The sequence below is a fragment of the Aplidium turbinatum genome, chromosome 1, assembly GCF_918807975.1.
Source record: "Aplidium turbinatum chromosome 1, kaAplTurb1.1, whole genome shotgun sequence".
Classification (NCBI taxonomy): Eukaryota; Metazoa; Chordata; class Ascidiacea; order Aplousobranchia; family Polyclinidae; genus Aplidium; species Aplidium turbinatum.
In genome coordinates this window covers 35,798,546-35,821,215 of record NC_137472.1, presented here as the reverse complement: position 1 = coordinate 35,821,215, position 22,670 = coordinate 35,798,546, and positions in this window count along the sequence as shown.

Below are 22,670 nucleotides of genomic sequence, written 5' to 3'. Positions count from 1 at the left end.
CAGTCACTTTATTAACTTTTTGTAATAGGTTTACGACGTCATAATGTGTTGCGAGGTCTCTGTTTGCTCTAGAAATTGCAAATGAAAAACACAAATGTTGTCAAATAATAAATGTCGGCAACTAAAAAAAAAGAAGAATAGGGATGTATATTTGTGATCTACTTTAAGTTAAATAAAGATATTTTTAAAATAGGCAACAAAAGGTAATGATAGGCAATTTTTGTTGAACGCATTTTTGAAATAATTTTAGGAAAGTGTCGTGGGGAACACAGTGCTTTATAGCTTATTTTAAATTTAATCTGATATAGAAAGACAAGCCAATGACAATTTAATACAAGTTTTTATATCACCCTACAAGAAAAACTTAAGGAAGGGGAAGTTATTATTCGTTAAAGAAAAGGATATAGGGTAGATTTTTCATCAGAAATAGTTTATCTCTACAAGAATAATTCGAAATGGATGTAAACAAAATACATACGGTACCAAAAAGACTCTGCGGATTTTACATAACGTTTTTTCTCAAATGCGCATTTTTATTTTATTATTATTATCCAAGGATATTTTTAGGCTATCTGCATAGCCGAGTGGTGAGAGTCGTGATACGGTAGGCTACTCAAAATGGCTCCGGTTTGACACCGCCCAAGAGCATGCGACTGTGTCTTTGGCAAGACACTTAAAGACATGCCTGAAAATGGACATAAAGATTAGCTTCTTTGCCTCCCCATACACTCAATCTAAATGTCCAACCATCGGGTCTAAGCTTGGATTTAAAAAATATATAGCACTTTGGCAAGGTTGGCAGTAGCACCATTTTTAGAACTTAGGTAGGCTACCACAAATGGGAAAATGTCACATGGAAGTATATATCTCTATTGCCATACTAGTGTACCTACTGCACTGAGGAGGCCGAAAGGCCGAAACTGTGTGCACTGTCTGCAGTTATTATGTGTATATATTATGGAACCTCCCATGCTCGGGGTTTGTAACTTGAGTCTGAATGATTAACTTGAGTCCTGGCTAAAATGACTTCTAGAGAAGCTAGGAACACAATCTTGGATTCCATATTACGGTTTTTGAGGATGGCTAGTTCAATAGTGTTACTTTCAACACCATCTGAGGTCATTTTCAAGGTCAAAATATTATATTTTAAGGTCAAATTACAGAATTGTGGTCATTTTTGCCCATTTTTGCGTCTAAATCGTGAAGCAAAACTGTTTGAAAGAAGTCTGTGACGAAATATAATATTGTGCACCTACTGCATCTATTGTGTAAAATATTTTCTCTACATTGCGTAGGCTAAGTTCTTTGAGGTTCTTTTTATTTATTTTGGGAAATATTTTGGTGATTTCATATGCCCTTGCAAAACATTGCGGTTCCAAGCTTTTGTGACGTAACAATTTACTGAAATCATAGCTGTAATTTGCATGACAAGACTGAAATGCGTTGCCGGTTTCATTTTGCTGAGTTGTCATCATTTGTAGATGCACCTTTAGCTAGTAGGCCTAATAATGCTGCTTGTACTACTTTAGCTAACATTCTATTGAAAGCTTATGTCCTCAATGTAAGTGACAAATAAAAGTCTTTGGGATGCCTCAGGAGGCAAGAAAAGCTTTCCAACTAGTGATAGACATTGTCTATTATGGTGGCATCTTGTTATGTATTGTCAATTTGTGTATTAATTATCGACTTCTTTAAATAATAGCCATAGTGTTGAGAAATACATATGATGTTTATGTAATGGCATATTTCGTCACAGACTTTTTTCGAACAGTTTTGCTTTACGATTTAGACGCAAAAATGGGCAAAAATGACCACAATTCTGTAATTTGACCTTAAAATATAACATTTTGACCTTGAAAATTACCACAGATGGTTTTGAAAGTAACACTATTGAACTCGCCATCCTCAAAAACCCTAATAGGGCATCCAAGATTGTGTTTGTAGCTTCTCTAGAAGTCATTTCATCCCAGAACTCAAGTTAATCCTTCAGACTCAAGTTACAAACCCCGAGATAGCAACATTACAGTCCTAGACTTAAGGAGTCCATGGTATATATACACAAACGCTATTTCTGTGTTTATGCTGATAGCATAAAATTTACTTTGCCTATATTGTATCACCAGCCATTTTTAATCCATTCTATAAACTACGGCAAGCCTAGTAATTGCAGAAACTTGAAATAAAAGTCCACATTCATGCAGTCTTCTTTTGTATGAGAAGTTCTTTCTGCAGACTACATTCCATTGGGGTCAGATGTCCGGGCATTCCTCGAGCAGCCACTTGATGGTATACTGTGGAGTCGTCTAGAAGGCTATTGACAAACCAACTGCTTTTGGTGAAGTAAAAGTCGGGAAGCAGTAGAGTATGTGGCCTGCGGTTCTTTTGCATCACAGATGCTAATAAGCCCCATTTATGTATCAAGGATCCAAAGCGCCAATTGACTGAAGAGATTTAGCCATATGCAATCAGGTCGACTGAGCTCCTTTGCTAGTGGTATGGTAATTTTTTTTTTCTTGCAGTAGTTAGCAATTACGAATTGTGATCGCATGCTTGTTGCTACAGAAATAAAACTAACTTCAAACACATTGTCGGGTGAGCTTTTCTCTCCAACATGAACAAACAAGACTTGAAACAAATCAGTGCTTTGACTCATAAATTAGGGTATTACCAAGTTTGTTAACTTTCTTTTGAAATTTTGTTGTCCTGTGAACAAATAACTTTGTGAAAACACTAGTTCTTAGGCTAACTAACAAAAATTTGAATATGGAAAAACTAAATCAAAATGTAAAAACCACCTATAACTTTACCTTTCGTTTTAGAAGGAAGTTTGTTACTACGGTTTGTCTTAATGAAAGTAGTACACAAGTCCGAATTATTAATTAAAACTTTGAATTATTTGCTTTTAAAGTTCATTGACCAAGACACTCTAGTCAATGACCTGCAACTTTAAGTATTTGTTAGAAAATAAAGAATGACGCCTGATACTGCTAATGAATTCAATTTTGTGAACACTAATATAACCTTGGGTTTGTTTTACCGTTGGGCTGTCTCCAGGGATAATGTTAAATTAAGTACAGTCGTGGCCAAAAGTTTAAGACCAGGCTTGATTTATGACGTTTTTTGTATTACGCCATAAAACTGCATCAGATATTGTTTAAGTTGCACCATCTTTATTCTGGGTCGAAATCTGATGTAATCAGTCATTATTTAGCAAATATCAATTGAACATCAGCCAGTAGAGATCACTTTTCTGTATTTCTTATCTGCCCAAAATGGGCAAAATGTGCTCCCTTTTGGAGGTTCAGCGATGTCAAATTGTTGTTCTCCTCAGGGAAGGTTACACAGAACATCAAATTGGTGAGCAGCTTAGATTTAGAAAAACTTTTGTGCATCAGGCAATTGTGAAATTTAAGAAATCAGCAACTTATGTTGATGCAAAACGCAGTGGTTGTCCTTGAAAAACAACTGCTAGTCTGACATCTTCATGAAAAGGCAAGTGGTGAAGTCTCCAACATGTTCAGCCAAACAAATCAGGGCCGATTTGAATGAAGCTGGTATTCCAGTCAGCAGGAGGACTGTTAGCCGCCGTTTAGTTGTAGAATTTGGTCTGAAATCACGAAAACCAGCAAGAAAATCGAGGCTTACACTAGCGATGAAGAAGAAGGGTCTCCTGTTTGCATTGCAGCACAAAGACCGAACTTCTGCCCAATGGTTTAAAGTTTCATTTTCGGACAAATCAAGTGTCCAACAGTTTGGTGTAAGAAAAAGAAATGTCCGTCGACCCTCAGGTACACAATTTGATGAAAAGTATACACGGCAAACGGTGAAACATCCACCAGGTGTGATGATATGGGGAGCCATTTCGACCAAAGGTACAGCCGGCCTCTTTTTTCTAAAACCAGGAACCACGATGAACAGCCAGAAATACTTGAACTTAATGAAAGAGAAGCTACAACTGCACAGTAATGCACATGTCGGTGCACGAGTGTACAATTTTGGTGCAAGATGGAGCCCTATGTCATCGTTTAAAGACAGTAACAGAGTTTTTTAGGGCTAAGAAAATCACTCTTCTGCAGTGGCCGGGGAACAGTCCCAATCTTAACCCTATCGAAAACTTTTGGACTTTTCTCAAAAATAATGTTGCTGAAAAACATCCCTCCAGTATTCTTCCCTACTTGAAGTAATCAAATTAGTTTGGATCGTAAAATTCCTGAAAAACTTTGCAAAAATTTAATCGAAACTATGCCCAGACGAATCAAGGCCGTCATCAAAGTGAAAGGAAGACACACCAAATATTAAAATTTGAGATTTTGATGCAAAATACAATATAAATGCTTATTACTTTGTCATTATATACAGTTAGCAAGAAATAAGTGAAAAAACGACAAGAAATAGGAGGGAGAACTGATTTTCTCGAAATTTGCGGTTTGGTCTTAAACTTTTGGCCACGACTGTACATCGGTACATGTAGGCTACGAATGTAATTGATATTCCAGTCCTGTATGAGGGTTTATTAGAGGAATTCAAAACAAGCAAATTAAATCACTTCACAAACCTTAGTCCCATTAATCAAGCAACAGGAACAAATACAAAGTAGGTACGCACCATTCGGCATCAAAATATAATAAATACAGTATCGTGCAACAAAACAAGGCAAAACTTTGCAGGGTACTTTCCTTCACAACCCAAAAGTTGCAGCTTACCCCTTTCACGGACCCTTCTTTATTTTTTCAATGCTTATTGCTGTATCATTTCGTATCATTGCTTATTGCGAAACCTAGCTGTATCATTTCCCTTTTTTTCAAATTGTTTCTGGCAACCAACGATGATAATATATGGAACGTCGGTAATCAATCATCTCGTATTGGTCAGTTTTCATTTTTGTTTTATTGAGTGAAATTTGCTTTTCCGTTAGCTCGTATTTTCAACTGCTTATGCATCCATCAAACGTCAATTTTAACGGTGCCATACCGTGGGAAATGATATTGGCTGCCTAGCATGTGACTTAATTGACGTTGCTATTTTCTAATACAAGTCACTTATCATATTTATTGAACCAAATTGTAAACGACAAATCATTTTGGAGTTTTTAATGATTGATTGAACTCGAAAAAGCTCACAGGACTCAAACAAAACGTTGAAGCCTGTTTGTCAAAGTCTTTTTTTCAATGTTATTGCAGCCTACTGTTGCTTGTAAAGAAAACTTTTTGTTGGCATTGGTGAAAATTCTACAACCTTGTTTCTTTTAATTACATTGTTTTTATGTCAATGAATCGCTAAGCATATGGTAAATGACATCATTTTTTGTTTTGTCATAGTTTAACTTGCTCTCACGGTGGTCGTCGTTTTTCTAAAATAACGCCTACTTTTCAAGTTACCGGGTAACCAACTCATAGACCGTTGCTAATTGAATTAAAAAGAAATTCTAATTTATTGATACATTTATGTTGGTGTTTATTCGGATGACAACAACAATTAAATCTTCTTGAACGATGGTTCTGGGTATGATGAAATCTCCCATAGATCAAATTTTAATTTAGCCATGTTAATATCCCAGCTAAGGCTTAAAACCATAGCCAATTACAAACAACTAGGATGTGCATTTACACTCAACAAATTATATTTTTACATGTTCAAGAAACGTATATTTGTGCTTCTTTTTTTCTCTTATGTCAATTACCATTTGGAAATACAAAAAACTGCTCTATTTGCTGATCTAGTTTCTGTGACGTAATATGAGTTTAGCGTTTGATCTGAACGCAGTGTAATTTGACTTAATTTATTATTTTTCTTTCTTGTAATAATTTGGGGACACAAATCATATTATTAGACTTATCACAGCTTTGAAACATGAGTTTTCAAATAAAACTTATATTCTTTTTTCCTTGACTTGTTTTTCTCTTGAAATGAAATCTTAAAAGATTGTTTCAGAAAAGTTTTTATCTGAAAACAAAGTGGTAAAACAGTTATAAAACTTTTTTATATAAATGTTTCACATAAGCCAGAAGATTGGAATATCTAGGTGGCAATAGCGGATACAGGGATAGCACTAGATCACATCCACATGTACTCTCCCCCCCCCCCCAAAAAAAAACAAACAATTAAACAATTACAATTTTTCTCGGTTTTTGCAACAATTTCTAGCTCGCTCAATCATTATTTTATTTAAGCGGCACCATGGACCACGGGTGTTTCCAGCAGTGTATGCAAAGGGTAAACAATTTTGTGACCTTGAAAACTTAAAAGATAGTATAATATTCCAAAGTAAACACGTTTAAATTAGCTTAAATTCTAGTGTTAATAGAGTATGGGGTGAACTTCTCATACTCATACAGTAAAAATGGATACACTTCAGGCAGATTTTTAAAATTTCACTCAAGGACGATATGTAGACCGAACACAATACAAGACGGCTATGCAAAGCTCTGTCAAAAATAAATTATTGGGATTCGTGTACTGTCTATTGATTAAAAAATGAATTTAAAACTTAAGTTCAATTCTAAATCATACCTGACTTTAACTTGTAACTTCTGCAGAAATCTAGTTTCTGATTTGATCAAATGCAAAGCGTGCGTCTTAAACGAAAATACAATATAGGCCTACACAGGCTATTGGGCTGCAAAAGAAGAAAAAGCTACCAATACAATGTTAAATTGTTTTTGACAGGTAAGGCCCCCACCTTCTCTAAGAAACTAGCCTACTTGTCTATCAGACCTCAAACTTTAACATTGTTGATTAACCTATCCTTCAAATTTTTGTTGCTTCTTTTTTTTAGATTTTTTAGATTGTGTCTTTAGTGTTTTTAGATTGTTTGTGTTTTTAGATTGTGTCAGATTGTGACCTTGTGTCAGCTGTTCTCAATATTTTGAAATAAACTTGATATTGACTAAAATTGGTTAAAGAGTTAAAATAGCCTACAAAATTGCGGCAATGAGTGATGATTTCAATGAAGGAAAAGTTAAAATATGACCAGCCAAACATAATGACCATTCAGGGCTTAAGGTGTAATATAGTCTTAACACTTGGTTCGCTAGCGTTTTGAGCTATTGTTGCAAAAGTAACTTTTAAGACGCCAAGATTGGTACTACAACAGGCCGTTTTAGGGCATTGTGACGTCAGGCGGCGGGGGCGGCAAGTGACTTTACAAGCCTGAGTAACATATATACCTATATAGCCTAATTGATTATCATGATACATATCGGCCAAATAAAATAAATAATATTTAAAAACATAGTAAAATTTCAACCAGGTTTCTCATAACTTTAAACAGAAAAAACTGTAATCTTAAAATAGCTTAGCATCATTCATTATAACTTATGTTTGTTAAAGGTTTAGTGTCGCATGATATGATGTTGACTTGTCGATTGTGGACTTAAAGTTAAGAACCGCTTTAACCGCTTCATACACGGTAAAACATAATAAAACTAAGCTCATTTGTCGCACTTTAGTTTCAGCATCAACTATCAATCATCACTTTGGCATTTCAGAGTTTTGTTTAAAATTAGTAGGCAAGATAATAATAGCGGCAATGAAGTAAAAGAAAACAGTTTAATGATCTCGCAAAACAAGCAATAACGCTGATTGCATCTAAACAGGATTAACTTTTACAATATTTGCATAGGCAACGTTTGAAATTGAATGATTGCAGATTTACCACTTGTAAAGAATGATGTTGTTACAGCAGAAGTCGTAAAATACCATAGGTCTACCTACCTACCATATTGCAGTGCTAAAGTTAATAGCATTGTAAAAAATAATGGAGACTAGTGATAATTGGAAAGTCCTCCGGCAGCTGACGTCAAAGCACCCGTGTGCTTCAGCTGAGCTTAAACTGAAACAGTTACGAAGCACATGAACCTACTGAAGCGTATAACAACTAGCCAAGTGACAGCAGACTTTATGAGTCTTCAAGTAACACCTGTATGATTCCATGTTTTGCAGGACTGAATCTTCAACTCAGCTGGGTTAAGCATAACCAAAATATTTGCACAAGTTTCTACAAATAACTAAGCACAAGCATTGTCGCCTTTAGTGCGTTGAGAGTGTGGTGGAGAGAAACAAATTGCTGACTATCTTTGGTTGCGGATAAACTTTTTTTTTTTTCCCAATTTGCTCGAAGTATGACACAAAAACGTTCTTATGCGAATTATCATTTAGCTTTGGTGGTTATTCATTTTTACATGATTTTTATCTTTTTTTTGCATTTCTAGTGCTGCCTAAGCTGCTGTGTGATAAACCAGGGAGTTGGAATCAGAAAAAAAATGTTGATTCTCCCAATTTGCAGTCCGGAAAAAAATAACTTTACAAAACACGAAGGTTTTATTTGCAATCTTGTTAACTTTTTTTAGTAGATTAGATCAGCCATTTCACTGCTTTTTTGTAGCCTACTGAATACCAATGGGTTCAGTTAGGGTCAGTGGCGCCGCCAGACCTTCAACATTGGGGGGGCAAAATATTGACAGTGCAAGACAGTAGCATAGTCAAAAATTTTGAAAGGGGGGGGGTGTTGACAGCCGGCGGGCGAAGCCCGATGGCGTGTTCGCCGAAGGCGACATGTAGCGGCGGGGGGGTCTGGGGGGCCTCCCCCAGAAAATTTTGAAAAATTACTTTCAGTTTGGTGCATTCTGAGAGCATTTTCAACAAAATTGTGGGTATGAATATTTCTGTAAAATGGTGCTGTCCGGTGGCATAGCAAAAGGATAAGATCATGTTTTCTTCGGCATTTTTCGAAAATAAAGCTAAGTCTCTATGTTTTCTTGTGGCTAATTCCAGACTGAGATATTTGAATGTTTGGTACTGGCAAAACTCGCTCTTTTAATGCAGTTTTGTTTAAAATTAGGCAAACTTTGTTTTAGAGACATAGGTTGATTGCTTTTTTTTGCGAGATTATTACAGTTTTGGTAGGTCAATTTTCTCCTTGGTTGATTCAAAAAACGATCTTATTCCGGTAAGTCACTAACTTTTATGCTCTGAAGTCAACCCAAAGTTTAGAAAATGTAACGTCATAGAGGTCATAGGCTACATCTTGATGAGTGTCAAACAAAAAGCTTTGAGACAATGAAGTTACTTTAGGCTATTTCTGATATATTCAAGTTTTGTATAACGAATAGCTGTTTAGATGTTAATCTAGATCGAACAAGCGATCTCAGCAGTTGCAGATGGCTTGCATCCTTGCACAGTTTGACGAGAAACTACATCATAGGCTACAACTTTTCTTGTAAACAATGTATTAACATCCGTAAATTCAATTTGAAAGGTTGAAACCCCCGAACCCCCTTCTCTTGGCTACGCCACTGGTGCAAGACATGCAAGACAGTGGTATATTATTTAATTTCTCTTGTTTTCTACCAGAGCTGGAAAAAATGTTTAACTTCCCGGGAATCTGTTTTTTAGAGAAAAAATTTCCCGCGATTTACAATCACGATAATGAGAACCTTATATTTTACTGATCTCCGGAGCTGACGTAAACCTTAAAAGTCATGTCGACATATTCTTGATGCCCCCCTTATCGAAAATTGTTCTTTGTAATACCGCTTTGAAGGAGGATTACGACTATGAACAAAAGAATAAATTTTAAACTTCATTTTGAATTGAAAAGACATGACGTAATGTCTTCCAACCTTAGTTATATATTTTTTCATTACGTAACGTCTTGTAGGAATAAATTGAAAATCAGTATGATCACTCAAAATGAAAGCAATGGGACTACGAATCCTCACTAAACCAATCAATCAATGGTCTTGTTGCACTGAAGATGACAACCTTATATTTCACTGATCCCCGGAGCTGACGTAAACCAGGCATAGATCTGTTGACTCAATGCAAACCCTTTGAAGGTTGGGGGGGGGGGGCTGTCAATTCAACTTTTTTGTATCAACAGTTGTATCTCTAAAACCACTGAGGCTGCAACTACGAGATTTCTTGACTTTTCCTAACTTTTATTCACCTCTATTGAGCTGAAATTTTGAGCGAATAAAGGTTATAAATTGAAAGATATAAGGCATTTCTCAGCACATCCTCTGAAATATTTCATATTCTATTGTGAAACATTTTCCCACCAGCTGGATGAAAGTAGCCTAATTAATTTGGCCCATGTCTCGTTAATCCTAACTGTTTCACAGCGTGAAGGGCATTGGCTGTATGTAAAATAATGTAAAAAAAATTAATCACAACATTACTATGCACGTTCTTCAATGCTCTACCAAAAAATAATGTGTAGCCTAAACTCACGCTACAAATTACACTCATAAGTGACCTCAACATTTCAACGTATATGAGCAGTTTTAAAATTCACATAGTTTTAATTTTCGGATATGCTCAGCGTGAATAATTTTACAAAGTGAATCCCAAATTTTGAAACCATGCCAAAATAACAGAGATATCACTCCTAAAGCATAAGAAGAATTGACAGCCCCCCCCCCCCCAAACTGAGCAAGATTCCAGGAGCCCAACCTTCTAAGTGCACAAATGCCTGCAGTTAGCATGCTTCCTTGATTACTTCTGCACTCCTTTTGTCACGTGTACTCCGCGAGGCAGTACTCTGTTTTATTCGTATCATTTCATTCTGGCAGGCTAGCGAACAACAGCTTCTTTTGTTCTAGTTCTAGTGTTGAGTTTAACAATCTTACGTTGTGTATTTTGTTGCAGAAATTGCGATTCGATCATTTTTCTTTTGTTAATACATTTAAGAAAAATAACCGTCTTTGTTCATGATCGAATCGCAATAGGATAAGGTTAATTTAAAGAAATTTGTGGAATGGTGGTGATAACATGCGCCTTTCCCAACTGTAATTTTGAAACAGCCGACGTGCCCGAAGCGGTTGCTTGTGTGGTGCTGCAAAGTCACACGTACAGTCATGCTGCTACGACGCGCAACGCTCCAGCGCCCGTAAACCTTGGCCCGAAGCTAAATCGACCTACTGTAGATATTGGAGTTTCTCCAGAAGAATGGAGCGTGTTCACCAGAAGATGGAAGGCTTTTAAAGAAGGTTGCAGCATTCCTGATGAAGCAGCTTCAGTCCAGTTATTTCAATGTACCGGCCAAGCCCTAGGGGACAGCCTTCTCCAAGCTGACGCTGAGACAGTGAGCAAACCTGTAGATGAACTTTTGCTTGCAATGCGACAACTGGCCGTTATACCTGTCGCCACAGGGGTGTTACGGTCGGAGTTTATGGCGATGCACCAAATGCGCGACGAAAAATTTCGCGCTTTTGCAGCTCGTGCTCGAGGAAAAGCGGATATATGTGCGTTCACTACGAAATGTTCCTGCGGGCTGAAAGTTAGTTATACAGATCACATGATCCGCGACACACTACTCAGTGGAATTTCGGACAGTGAGATTCGTCGCGAAATGATGGGAATGGACAAAGTATTGTCGATTCCCATCAACGATATCATCGCCCTTGTCGAGATTAAAGAAATGGCTCGCAATGCGGTACCATCTCATGACGTTTCGGCAGTGTCGACGTTCAAGCGCAAGAAAAGCCAAAGCCCTATTCCAAGAGACCGTGGACACATCCAGGCAGCACCTTCCTCTCCCAATTGGTCACAAAAAACTCACTGCCCTAAATGCAATAGATTATTCAATCGTTACAGAGAAGGCCCCAGAGGTTGGAACACTACGCCTTATTCCCTTTGTCTCGAATGCTTTCGGTCATCTCGTCATAAAAACAAATGGGGCGCTCCTCCTAAAGATGCATCAGTCGGAGCACTCTGTGTAGCACCTACTGTACCTCAAATAGGCACATTTGCCTCAACACAAACTGACATCGCAGCCCGAGACCCAATGTTCTCAACAATTCGTGGTCCTCACCACACATTCCAAAAAGGGCATTGGACACCATCCCGCATGCGAGAACATCCCACAGTTCGGGTAGACATATCTATGGATGACTCATGTCATCAAGGCAGGTACACTAGCGTGATAGCACAAGTAACAGCAATCGCAGATACTGGTGCCCAAATAAATGTATGGTCACTGAAGAACTTTGTGCAATCCGGCTTTGGACAAGAGACCCTTGTACCCGCACCAAACCTAATAGCTGCAAATCGCTCTACTATTTCCATTACAGGAGCATTTCGTGCCATCATTCGGGGTACAGCGCACGGCTGCAATGTTGAACGTCGGTGCATGATTTACATCAGTCCAGACGTTGACAAGTTATACTTATCTCATGACACACTATTGCATTTAGGTGCCCTATCCCCGAAGTTCCCAACTCTAGGGGAACATCAGATCAAGCAAGAAATGGCGCACAATCTTATCGAACCAGAAATCAACGTCGTCAGACTTGTCAACGGTGGATGCACAGTACCCAGCAAGCAACTGGAGTCGTGCACTTGCCCTCAACGTGGTGCAGTTCCAGCTCCCCCAACCAAGCTTCCGTTCCCATGCACACCTGAAAACAATGACAAGATGGCAAACTGGCTACTCCAGAGGTACGCCGCATCCACTTTCAACACTTGCCCGCACCGCGCGCTACATTGTATGGCTGGTCCTCCCATAGAAATACATGTTGACCCCAACGCGAAACCAGTGGCCGTTCATACACCAGCGTCTATCCCCTTGCATTGGCAAGAAAAAGTACACGCTGATCTCCTCCGCGACGAGGCTCTGGGAATCCTTGAAAAAGTCCCCCACGGCGAACCCACCACATGGTGTCATCGCATGGTTATCACACGCAAAAATGATGGCTCACCACGCCGTACTGTCGACCTGTCCCCCTTAAACAAATTCTGCCAGAGAGAAACCTTCGCCTCCGAAGCTCCATTCCAGCTGTCCCGTCGTGTCCCCGGAAACACTTGGAAATCGGTGACTGACGCATGGAACGGCTATCACAGTGTTCCACTGCGTCCTTCTGATCGGCATCTCACAACTTTCATCACTCCCTTTGGAAGATGGCGCTACACTAGGGCACCGCAAGGATTCCTATCCTCTGGGGATGGCTACAATCGCCGTTTCAATACCATATTAACCGATTTTGTGCGCAAAGAACGCTGTGTCGACGACACAGTGTTCTATGATAGCCAACTGGAGGAACATTGGTGGCGAACCATAAAATTCCTCACTTTAGTGGGACGGGCGGGCATTGTCCTTAACCCGGACAAGTTTCAATTTGCCCAACGCACCGTAGATTTCGCTGGATTCCGTATCTCAGAAGCAATGGTCGAGCCCCTCCCTAAATACTTGCTCGCCATCCAAGAATTTCCAGTCCCGAATAATATCACAGACATACGCAGCTGGTTCGGATTAATCAACCAAGTAGGAAACTATGCTCAACTGCGTGACCTAATGGCACCGTTCAAGCCGTTCCTTAGCCCAAAGCATAAGTTCGAATGGTCTCAGGAGCTGGATTCCGCATTTGCCGCCTCCAAATCGGCAATCGTTGATGCTATTCGCCATGGGGTAGAAATCTTTGACCCCTGCCGTCGAACATGTTTGCGCCCTGACTGGTCCAACAAAGGCATCGGATATTTCCTTCTCCAAAAACATTGCGTATGTGCTTCCACTATACCGGACTGCTGCTCATCAGGTTGGAAAGTGACTCTTGCAGGATCCCGATTCCTCTCATCGGCCGAACGACGTTATGCTCCCATAGAAGGCGAAGCCCTAGCAGTTGCGTGGGGCCTAGAACAGACAAAGTATTTTACGCAAGGCTGTGATAATTTGGTTATTGTAACGGATCATAAGCCATTGGTAAAAATATTCGGTGACCGTACGTTGGACGAAATCACTAACACTCGCCTGTTTCGTTTAAAACAGCGTACACTAATGTGGCGCTTTGATATCGCACACTTACCTGGCACAACCAACTGCGCAGCCGATGCTGCCTCACGTCACCCAGTATCATGCGATCTCATTGCTGTAGCGTCGTGTGCAGAAAATAATGTAGCAGAAATGGCGCTGGTTACTGCCATACAGGCAGATGCCGCCCATGCCTTTTGCTTGCAATGGCCTGAAATCGTTCGGGAAACAGCCGCCGATCCAAACCTTAGCAAGTTAATGGTAGCTATTGAAACGGGATTCACCTTTCCCAACACCGGCGACATTCGCCCATATCTCCCCTATCGTGACGGGTTCTTTGTTGAAGACGACGTTATTCTATATCATGATCGTATTGTTGTACCACCATCGCTTAGGCCTAGAGTACTCTCAACGTTGCATGCTGGTCATCAAGGTGTGTCTGCCATGGAACGCCGGGCACGTGCTATAGTATTTTGGCCCGGTATGACTAATGATATCCATGCTATTCGTGACTCGTGTACTTCATGTAATCGTAATGCTCCATCTCAAGCAGCTCCTCCCCCGACGCCATGTGATCCCCCAGCTACACCATTTGAGAAAATTTTTGCAGATTATTTTGACTATGGGGGCCGTCACTTTTTGGTCATTGGGGACAGATTCTCTGGGTGGTCGGATGTATTTGCCACGCCATCAGGATCGAGTGCCGCAGGAGCAGCTGCTTTGACTCAACTCTTGCGCTCGTACTTTGCCACGTTTGGTGTTCCTGAGGAAATATCTACAGATGGGGGTCCCGAATTTACGGCTGCCGTCACTGAACTCTTTCTTAAAAATTGGGGTGTGCAGCACCGCATATCGTCATCTTACTTCCCTCAATCTAATGGTCGAGCTGAGGTGGCTGTCAAAACTGTAAAACGCTTGCTCATGACTAATGTGAGCCCAAACGGAGACCTGAACAACGATTCCTTCTTACGTGCATTGTTACAGTTGCGAAACACACCTGATCCTGACTGTGACATCTCTCCAGCAGAGATCGTGTTCGGTCACCCTCTGCGCGACGCATTCGGTTTTGTAAACCGCCTAGTCAAGTTCTCCAATCGTCACATTCGTCGTACATGGCGGGATACATGGAAGGCAAAGGAAGACGCCCTTCGCCTGCGAGCTGGTCGAACCGATAAGGCGCTGTCTCAGCATACTCGTCCTTTACGTACCTTACAATGTGGAAAACGCGTATTTATCCAAAACCAAAACGGCAACTATCCTCGAAAATGGGACAAAGTGGGAATGGTTGTCGAAACGTTGCCGCATGACAAATATGTAGTGAAAGTTGACGGGTCGGGCAGAATCACAAAACGGAATCGACGTTTCTTGCGAGTAATTCCACATACTAAAGCATGTGCCGATCCCATCCCTCCTCAACCAAACATCATTGCTCACCCACAGAGCCTCCCATCATCTTCTTTTGCCCAGCCTCCTGAAACGGACTACTGCCCTCCCCACCCTCCGCATCACGAAATAGGCCCTAGCCCAGAAATTGGAGAATCTCCGATGTTGCTTCTCGATGCAGATCACAGTCCGCCCGCACTCACCTGCCCGACACCAGCCTCAAGCCCGAAGCTTTGTGAGCCACAGCACTCACCTGAACCTCCAAAGCAGCCGCTACCTTTCGATTCAGTGGAACCAACCGAACCTACAAGTGGAGTCCCTCACATTGAAAAATCGCCTGTTTTGCGCCGTTCCACGCGGTCCCGACGGCCGGCATTGGATTTAGACGCATCCTCTGGTCAATGGGTAATCAAGGGGTCGAGCTCGTAAGTCTACAGTTTCGCCTTACGAGCTGGGGGGGATGCACAAATGCCTGCAGTTAGCATGCTTCCTTGATTACTTCTGCACTCCTTTTGTCACGTGTACTCCGCGAGGCAGTACTCTGTTTTATTCGTATCATTTCATTCTGGCAGGCTAGCGAACAACAGCTTCTTTTGTTCTAGTTCTAGTGTTGAGTTTAACAATCTTACGTTGTGTATTTTGTTGCAGAAATTGCGATTCGATCATTTTTCTTTTGTTAATACATTTAAGAAAAATAACCGTCTTTGTTCACTAAGGGTTAAAAGTCATGTCGACTTATTCTTGATGCCCCCCTTATCGAAAATTGTTCTTTGTAGTACCGCTTCGAAGGTGGATTACGACTATGAACAAAAGAATAAATTTTAAACTTCATATTTGTATTGAAAATACATGACGTAATGTCTTCCAACCTTATCACATTTTTTTCATTACGTAATATTTACCACCACCAAACCACTTTTGACGATCGAATTTGTTAATTTATTATTCGGTAAAATGTTTAGATGATGTCACGTCATTACGCTGATTTGAGATATAATTTCATTCATGACGTCGTATGGATGAAAAACTTTTACAAGTTTTATACTCTGCTGAGATTAAAGAAGAAACATAAATGATAAATATTGAAGAAATTGAGTCTCCTTTACAACTTAAGAATCGAACAACGCAAAACTGCTGAAACAAAACGTTTTGTTTAAGTGAAAGAATCACTGCAAGCAACCAATGCCAAAATGCGCGCGGAAGAAGTCATGGGAGTGTGAGGGATCAAAATTTTAACAGGTTGTTATTTTTCTACATCAATGTGACGTTAGTTAAAACTTTAAAAAGGCTACATCTTTGCTTCTGTAGAAAATCTTTTAATCTACTGTACAATTTAGTCATCAAGATTTTCCATACTTTTTTTTAAAGAAAGAGCTTTTACCCCCCCCCCCCCCCCCCCCCTTGCAACTTGAGTTGACTTACTTGAGGTTGGGATCCAAATATTAAAAAAAAATATTAATATGTATTAATAAAAAAAAAAAAATTAAAAAGATGATGCCCAAAACATTGGGGGGGCAGCTGCCCCGCCTGCCCCCCCCCCCTGCCGGCGCCACTGGTTAGGGTATCTTGTGCAGGCTGTTGACATAGGATATTTTGAAATGATTCGTTTCGAAAACAAAATTCTTTCTCTTTATGATCTAATATCAACCAAACCAATAATTGTATTCAACATTTCTCATCATTGGGCCCACCAGAAATGAAAAAAAGCATTTTTTGGGAGAAAACAAAGCAAGAATGTTTGGTGGGCAATAGGCATGCTCCTCCCAACTTGAAAATTTTATTAGAACTGCTCCTTTGCAATATTTATCCTTTTTTGCAATTCATTTTTTTAAGCAAAATTTCATCCCCCTTCTCAATCCGATTCATAGAACAAAATCTTCGTGAAAGAGTTTTCATACCAGTTCACTTAGGCCTATCACTTATCAGGCTATACATCACCTAAAGCTGCGTCTTAAAAAAATAGCTACAGGTAGGTTACGCAAGTCTTGACAAACGTTGTATTTATATTATTATTTTCCTGAAAAACCAATGATTCCGTTGATGCAGTGAATCCCAAACTATGGGTCGCGACCCAAACATGCTGGGTAGTAAAGGCCAAAGGGTCGAAAAATTGGATCGTGCTTTTGTTTGTGCAGGGACGATCCAAATCTGCCAAATTGGGACTGTTGCAAATTAATTTATCAATAAAGTTTTTTTTTTTTTTATCAAGTTGTTTTAATCCTAATATCAACTAGAAATCATTGTATCATACGTATTTATTTGCAGTGGCGAGCTAGGGAATGTGCCGGAATGTGCCGCCCGGGGCGGATTCAGATTTTGCCACCCCTTCAAGAAAAAGCATGTGAAAACGAAATGCGTTTTTTTATCAGATTTTAATCAAAATTAAAAATCGTAGTCTGAATGTGCCGCCCCTAGACCCGCCCCCCTAGCTACGCCATTGTTTATTTGGCTCCTTTTATCAAAATCAATAATAATTGATCAATAAGCAGTTTTGCCGGCATTCAAGTCACTTCCTTCAGAGAATCACTACAAACCTGAATTGAGCCTACTGTATGTTCACAATGCAATACTTTTGAACTGTTTTTTTTTTAGTTTGGATTTTATTTTCATATACAATCCTGGTGCTGTAAAGCCCTATTGTGGAATGTGCTATGAAATGTTGTCAAACGAATCCTTAAAAAAGAACAAGTCGAAGAGACATCCGTAGACGAAGCATCGGGAGCATACGAAAAACGAGCGTATTTTTTAAGTACCAAGAAACGGCACAAAATAGAAGCCAGTTTGACTCAGCAACGAATCCTGCACTTTTACTTAGCCTCACAGCAAGTCGCTATAGTAGACCACCTTACAACCTGTTATACCAGTATAAGTAATGAAATGGACGGTGATGTCTGCGTTACGGACAATTTTCAAATCAAACGTCACATAAAACCGTTCAGGTCTACTGAATCTTGGCGTCTGACGTAATGGACTATTGCTACAAATAAGCAAAGATTGCATCACCTTTGTCACACCTGTGAAACATTACATAATCGTTAAATCTTGAATTACGAGATATGGTGTAAGCCAAACTTAACAGGTGCGTGAATAGTTTCATAATTCTTATCATTATTACGTCACATAAGATGGTTACGTGCGTTTAGAAGATTGCAATCTATTCTCGTCATTTTTAAAATTGTTGCTTGAAAGGTTGGTTGCATATTTAACTGTTTTGCTTAGTGCTTGCCAGCTGGACGAAATTTCCGTCTTTATCTCAGTAATTTGTTTTGTAGTGACAAGTTTTAGTGGCGTACGGTGTTGCGTCCCAATTTCGACAGCTTTGAGGCTAATTTTACAGAAATACAATTCTTGAATAGACGTTTTCAGAAGAGTGTTTCTTTTCGGTCATTACATACAGACGAACGGATCCGGGAATCTTATGTTACAATTTTCCCACGAAGAGATTATGGTTTACCGCTGTGACCAGTCTGTTAACCTCTTTTTTGCTTCCCTTATGTTATAAAGGATGAAAAGTTATGCAAGGATCCTTCATATAGGATAGGGGAGAGTGGGGTTAGTCGGAAGGCGAGGTTAGTTGAAATATTATCACTTTTTTAACTCTCGATGACTTTTTAAAATATTTACTGCCACCATGTGATGTAGTTTATAAAAACACATAATCCATGTTAGTTTCGATTTGTTGAGTCAAGGTATAGGCTACTTGTTGGCTGGCAATTTTGAATTTTCTTAGTTTCGAAGTAAAATTTTTGGCGTTTCAAGAAACATATCTTATGCGTCGATGTCGTTAAAGATAAGCAGAAGTTTTTTGGTGTGTGTCAGCTGTAGGTGCCGCTCCTCCTGTGAATGTGGTGCCGAGGAACAGACCACACACCACATCATCAATGACTGTACCATCTTCAAGCCACCTAACGGACTGGAAGGTCTGCGTGTCATTAGGGCGGATTTAGCTGATGGCGGGCCCGGGGCACTTTTAGGTCGGGGGGACCCCGCGCAAAAAAAAATTTTGCGCCTACGGCGCGGAAAACCACCTCTACGTCTCCAGTAGTATTAATCCAGCATTGCACGGCACAACATTTTGCAGAAACTTATCAAGGGCTGAAAGAAAAAAAAAAAAACAACATAAAATTACATTTTTTCCACCTAAGGGGGCCCTTCAAAAGTCGGGGGGCCCGAGGCACCTGCACCCTCTGCCCCCCCCTAAATCCGGGCCTGCGTGTCATGGATGATGAGACCAACGACGGGCTGCTCTCTAGTAGCCTTCCAGTGTAGTCCGGGAACATCGTGAATCTGGGGTGGTAAGGATAGACCATGGACTTCTAAATAGTAGCATCTGGACTGGAAACTCAGTGGGCAACATGAGGCCAAACAGTTGGCCAACAGCCAAGTAACTAACCCTGTTGGCCAACTGTTGTACCAACTGTTTGGCTTCATGTTGTCCACTGAGTTTCCAGTCCAGATGTTACTATTTAGAAGTCCATGGATAGACCCTCTGCCCCAGAGGCTCACACGACGACGACGACGAGCTGTAGGTGTACTACAACAATAAGAAATAAACAAATTTTAGTCAAATGCACCATGCTTAAATATTTTAGGAAAATAGTTTGTCATATACTAATGGGACTAGTTGGAAAATAGTTGGTGGGGTTAGTTGGAAAATTCTTTGATAACAGTATGACGATGTAGCATGATAGTCGTGGTATGATAGTATAAGTATAGTATAAGCTCCAATGTAGGCTACTTGTTTTTAAGCAGGCATAGGCCTACTGGTAAAATTTTAATTTGAATAACTTTGAAAGTGCTATCTATACGTATCACAAGTTTTAACAATGAGTTTATTAAAAAATGTTTTTACGGTGATTAGGTGTAGAATTCATTGCATTTTGATTTCAAAGCAAGTAAACATATTTGCTTACAATCCCATGTAAATGTTTGTTGGTTGAAAAAAGAGTATCCAGTTAATTAGCGTGCAGTAAACTGACGTTTTTCAACTAACCCCAGGCATGGGGTCAGTGACGTAGCTATAAGGGAATGTTCCGGAATGTGCCACCCGGGGCAGATTCAGATTTTGCCGCCCCTTCAAGAAAAAGCATGTGAAAATGAAATGCGTTTTTTTATCAGATTATAATCTAAATCAAAAATCGTAGTCTGAAAGTGCCGCCCCCAGACGTGCCGCCCGGAGCGGTCCACCTCCCCCGCCCCCCTAGCTACGCCACTGCATGGGGTTCGTTCAAAAGTCAATTGTATGTTTGTTGATTTTATATTATTATTAAAAGCTGAATTGACTGAATACTTGTTTTTGATTTTATAATAGAGGACACCACAGGTGATAATTTTTAGCCGCTTCAAGTTGTCAGGTTATGCACCGATTGTTTTAAATTTCACTTTAAAAAAACTATCCGACTAACTCCACCTAGTACAACCAAACAATTAGGTTAAATATAATAACCTAAGCTGAGTACACGAAATCAGTCAAGTTGTCGATGTTTTGTCTAGTGCAGGGGTCACCAACTAGCGGCCCGCCACGCTGTTATGTGTGGCTCGCGGAAGGTATCAGCGTATAGGCTATACAAGTATAACCAAAATACTTTTCTTGAGGAGTTAAAGAGCATGAAGGCAAAAAATACTTTCTGGGAAGCATATTTTCGCTTTGCATACGATTCCACCGACCGACCAATCAGATAGTAGGCCTAGTTCTAGGTGGGGGTCGCTTAAAGTTATTCCAATGCGATGTCCAACCACACTGTCCCAGTGGTTGATTAAAATGTCTGTTTTCGAATTTCGAAATTGTCTGTGAGCATAGGGTTGCTTATTTTAAGTTTGTAAATTTCATGTAAACACTATTGTGCGTTTCACCGTTATTGTGTTTCATTTAGGCCAGTGTTCCCTTTAGGCCTATGCAAGTTTTTGTTGGCAAAATAGATCGATGTGCCAACTCAATCTACAGTATAATAAATTGGAAAAATATTGTATATAAACAGACATTTTTTGGTTGTTGTAATAATACGAAAACATTTAGCTTAGTAGCCTACTGCAAAATGTTGTTAATCAACAATTCTTGCCATGCTGATAAGCACCACAAGTGACAGTTGTCTGCGAAATATTTTGGTGTCAAACTTGGAAACCAAGACAGAAGCTGGGTTCCTCACATCGTTTGTGCAGATTGTTCATCAAAGCTAGCTGCATGGAAAGCAGGACGGAAAAGAAGTTTGTTTTCCGTTCCCATGGTGTGGCGTGAACCCTTTAATCATGCATCTGACTGTTACTGTTGCCTCACGAAACTACCACAAGTACCAAATAACGCAAATCAGGCTACCATTGAGTATCCTCATGTTGCCACTGCAATACGACTTGTGCAGCATTATGCTGATGACCCTGACTTATCCATTCCTGTATATCCAGTGACTGAACAAAGTGATAGTGACTCAAGCATTGCATCAGATTCTCATGTTTCCTTGTCTGACTGCTGTGAACTCAGACCACGATGCAACCACCACGAAATCTTACCAGAGTTCAACAATTTGGTCAGAGCACTGGAGTTGTCAATGAGACATACAGTCTACAGAGTTGCTTGCTTCACGGTTGCAACAGTGGAAACTTACATATAAAGCTGTTCGAGGTGCTTGTGAACGAGGAAAGGAGTTCATTGACTTTTTTTCTAACAAGGTGATTGATGATGGGGTCCAGCTGACATTTTGCAATAATGCTATGGGACTGATGGGCAATCTGAAAGGTCATCATGATCCTGAGGACTGAACTCTTCATCAACTTTTCTGAGGAAAGTCTCAAAGCAGTAGCCTACCACTGCATAATGGGAATAAGCCATCAGTCCCTGTTGCATATTCTACAACAATGAAGGAGTCAAGAGAAAGTATGAAAGCTATCTTGGAAGCCATCAAATAGGATACATTCCAATGATACCTGTGTGGAGACTTCAAAGTGTTGAACACGCTGATGGGAATGCAATTGGGGTACACAAAGTACTGTTGTTTCTTATGTCTATAGGACAGTCGGTCCGGACAATACCACTACATTCATCAAGAATGGCCGGCTAGAGAGCACAATGTGAGCAACAATATAGAAAGGAGATACAAGGGTAAGGATAGCCGTGCGATGTCGGCCGGATTCTGCTGATCGAGGAAGAGAGACTCCACTGGTGAATACAAGCGCAAAGCTTCAGAACAACACTTCTGAGTCTTGCCTCAACTGGATTTAGTCACAGGCGCTATTATCTCTGACTACCACATTTATTTAGCACAGTGCATCCTAACTCTGGTTATATGTATATTATACAGAATAATACAACTTATAATTTTTTAAAAACTCTTTTTCTCAAAAATGGTAGCCTACACTGGAGCTCATCTTAATGGTGAAATTCGCGTTCAGCATTGTTGATTTGACTATAAAACATGTATCTATTGCAAGTGACAAATTTTTTAGTCAAAATGTACACACTGTGATAATCAAAGATAGACGGTTTTAGAGACTCTCACAAAAAGGATGAAAAACCAATTCATTGCTTTTTTAGAAGAAACACTGTTCATGA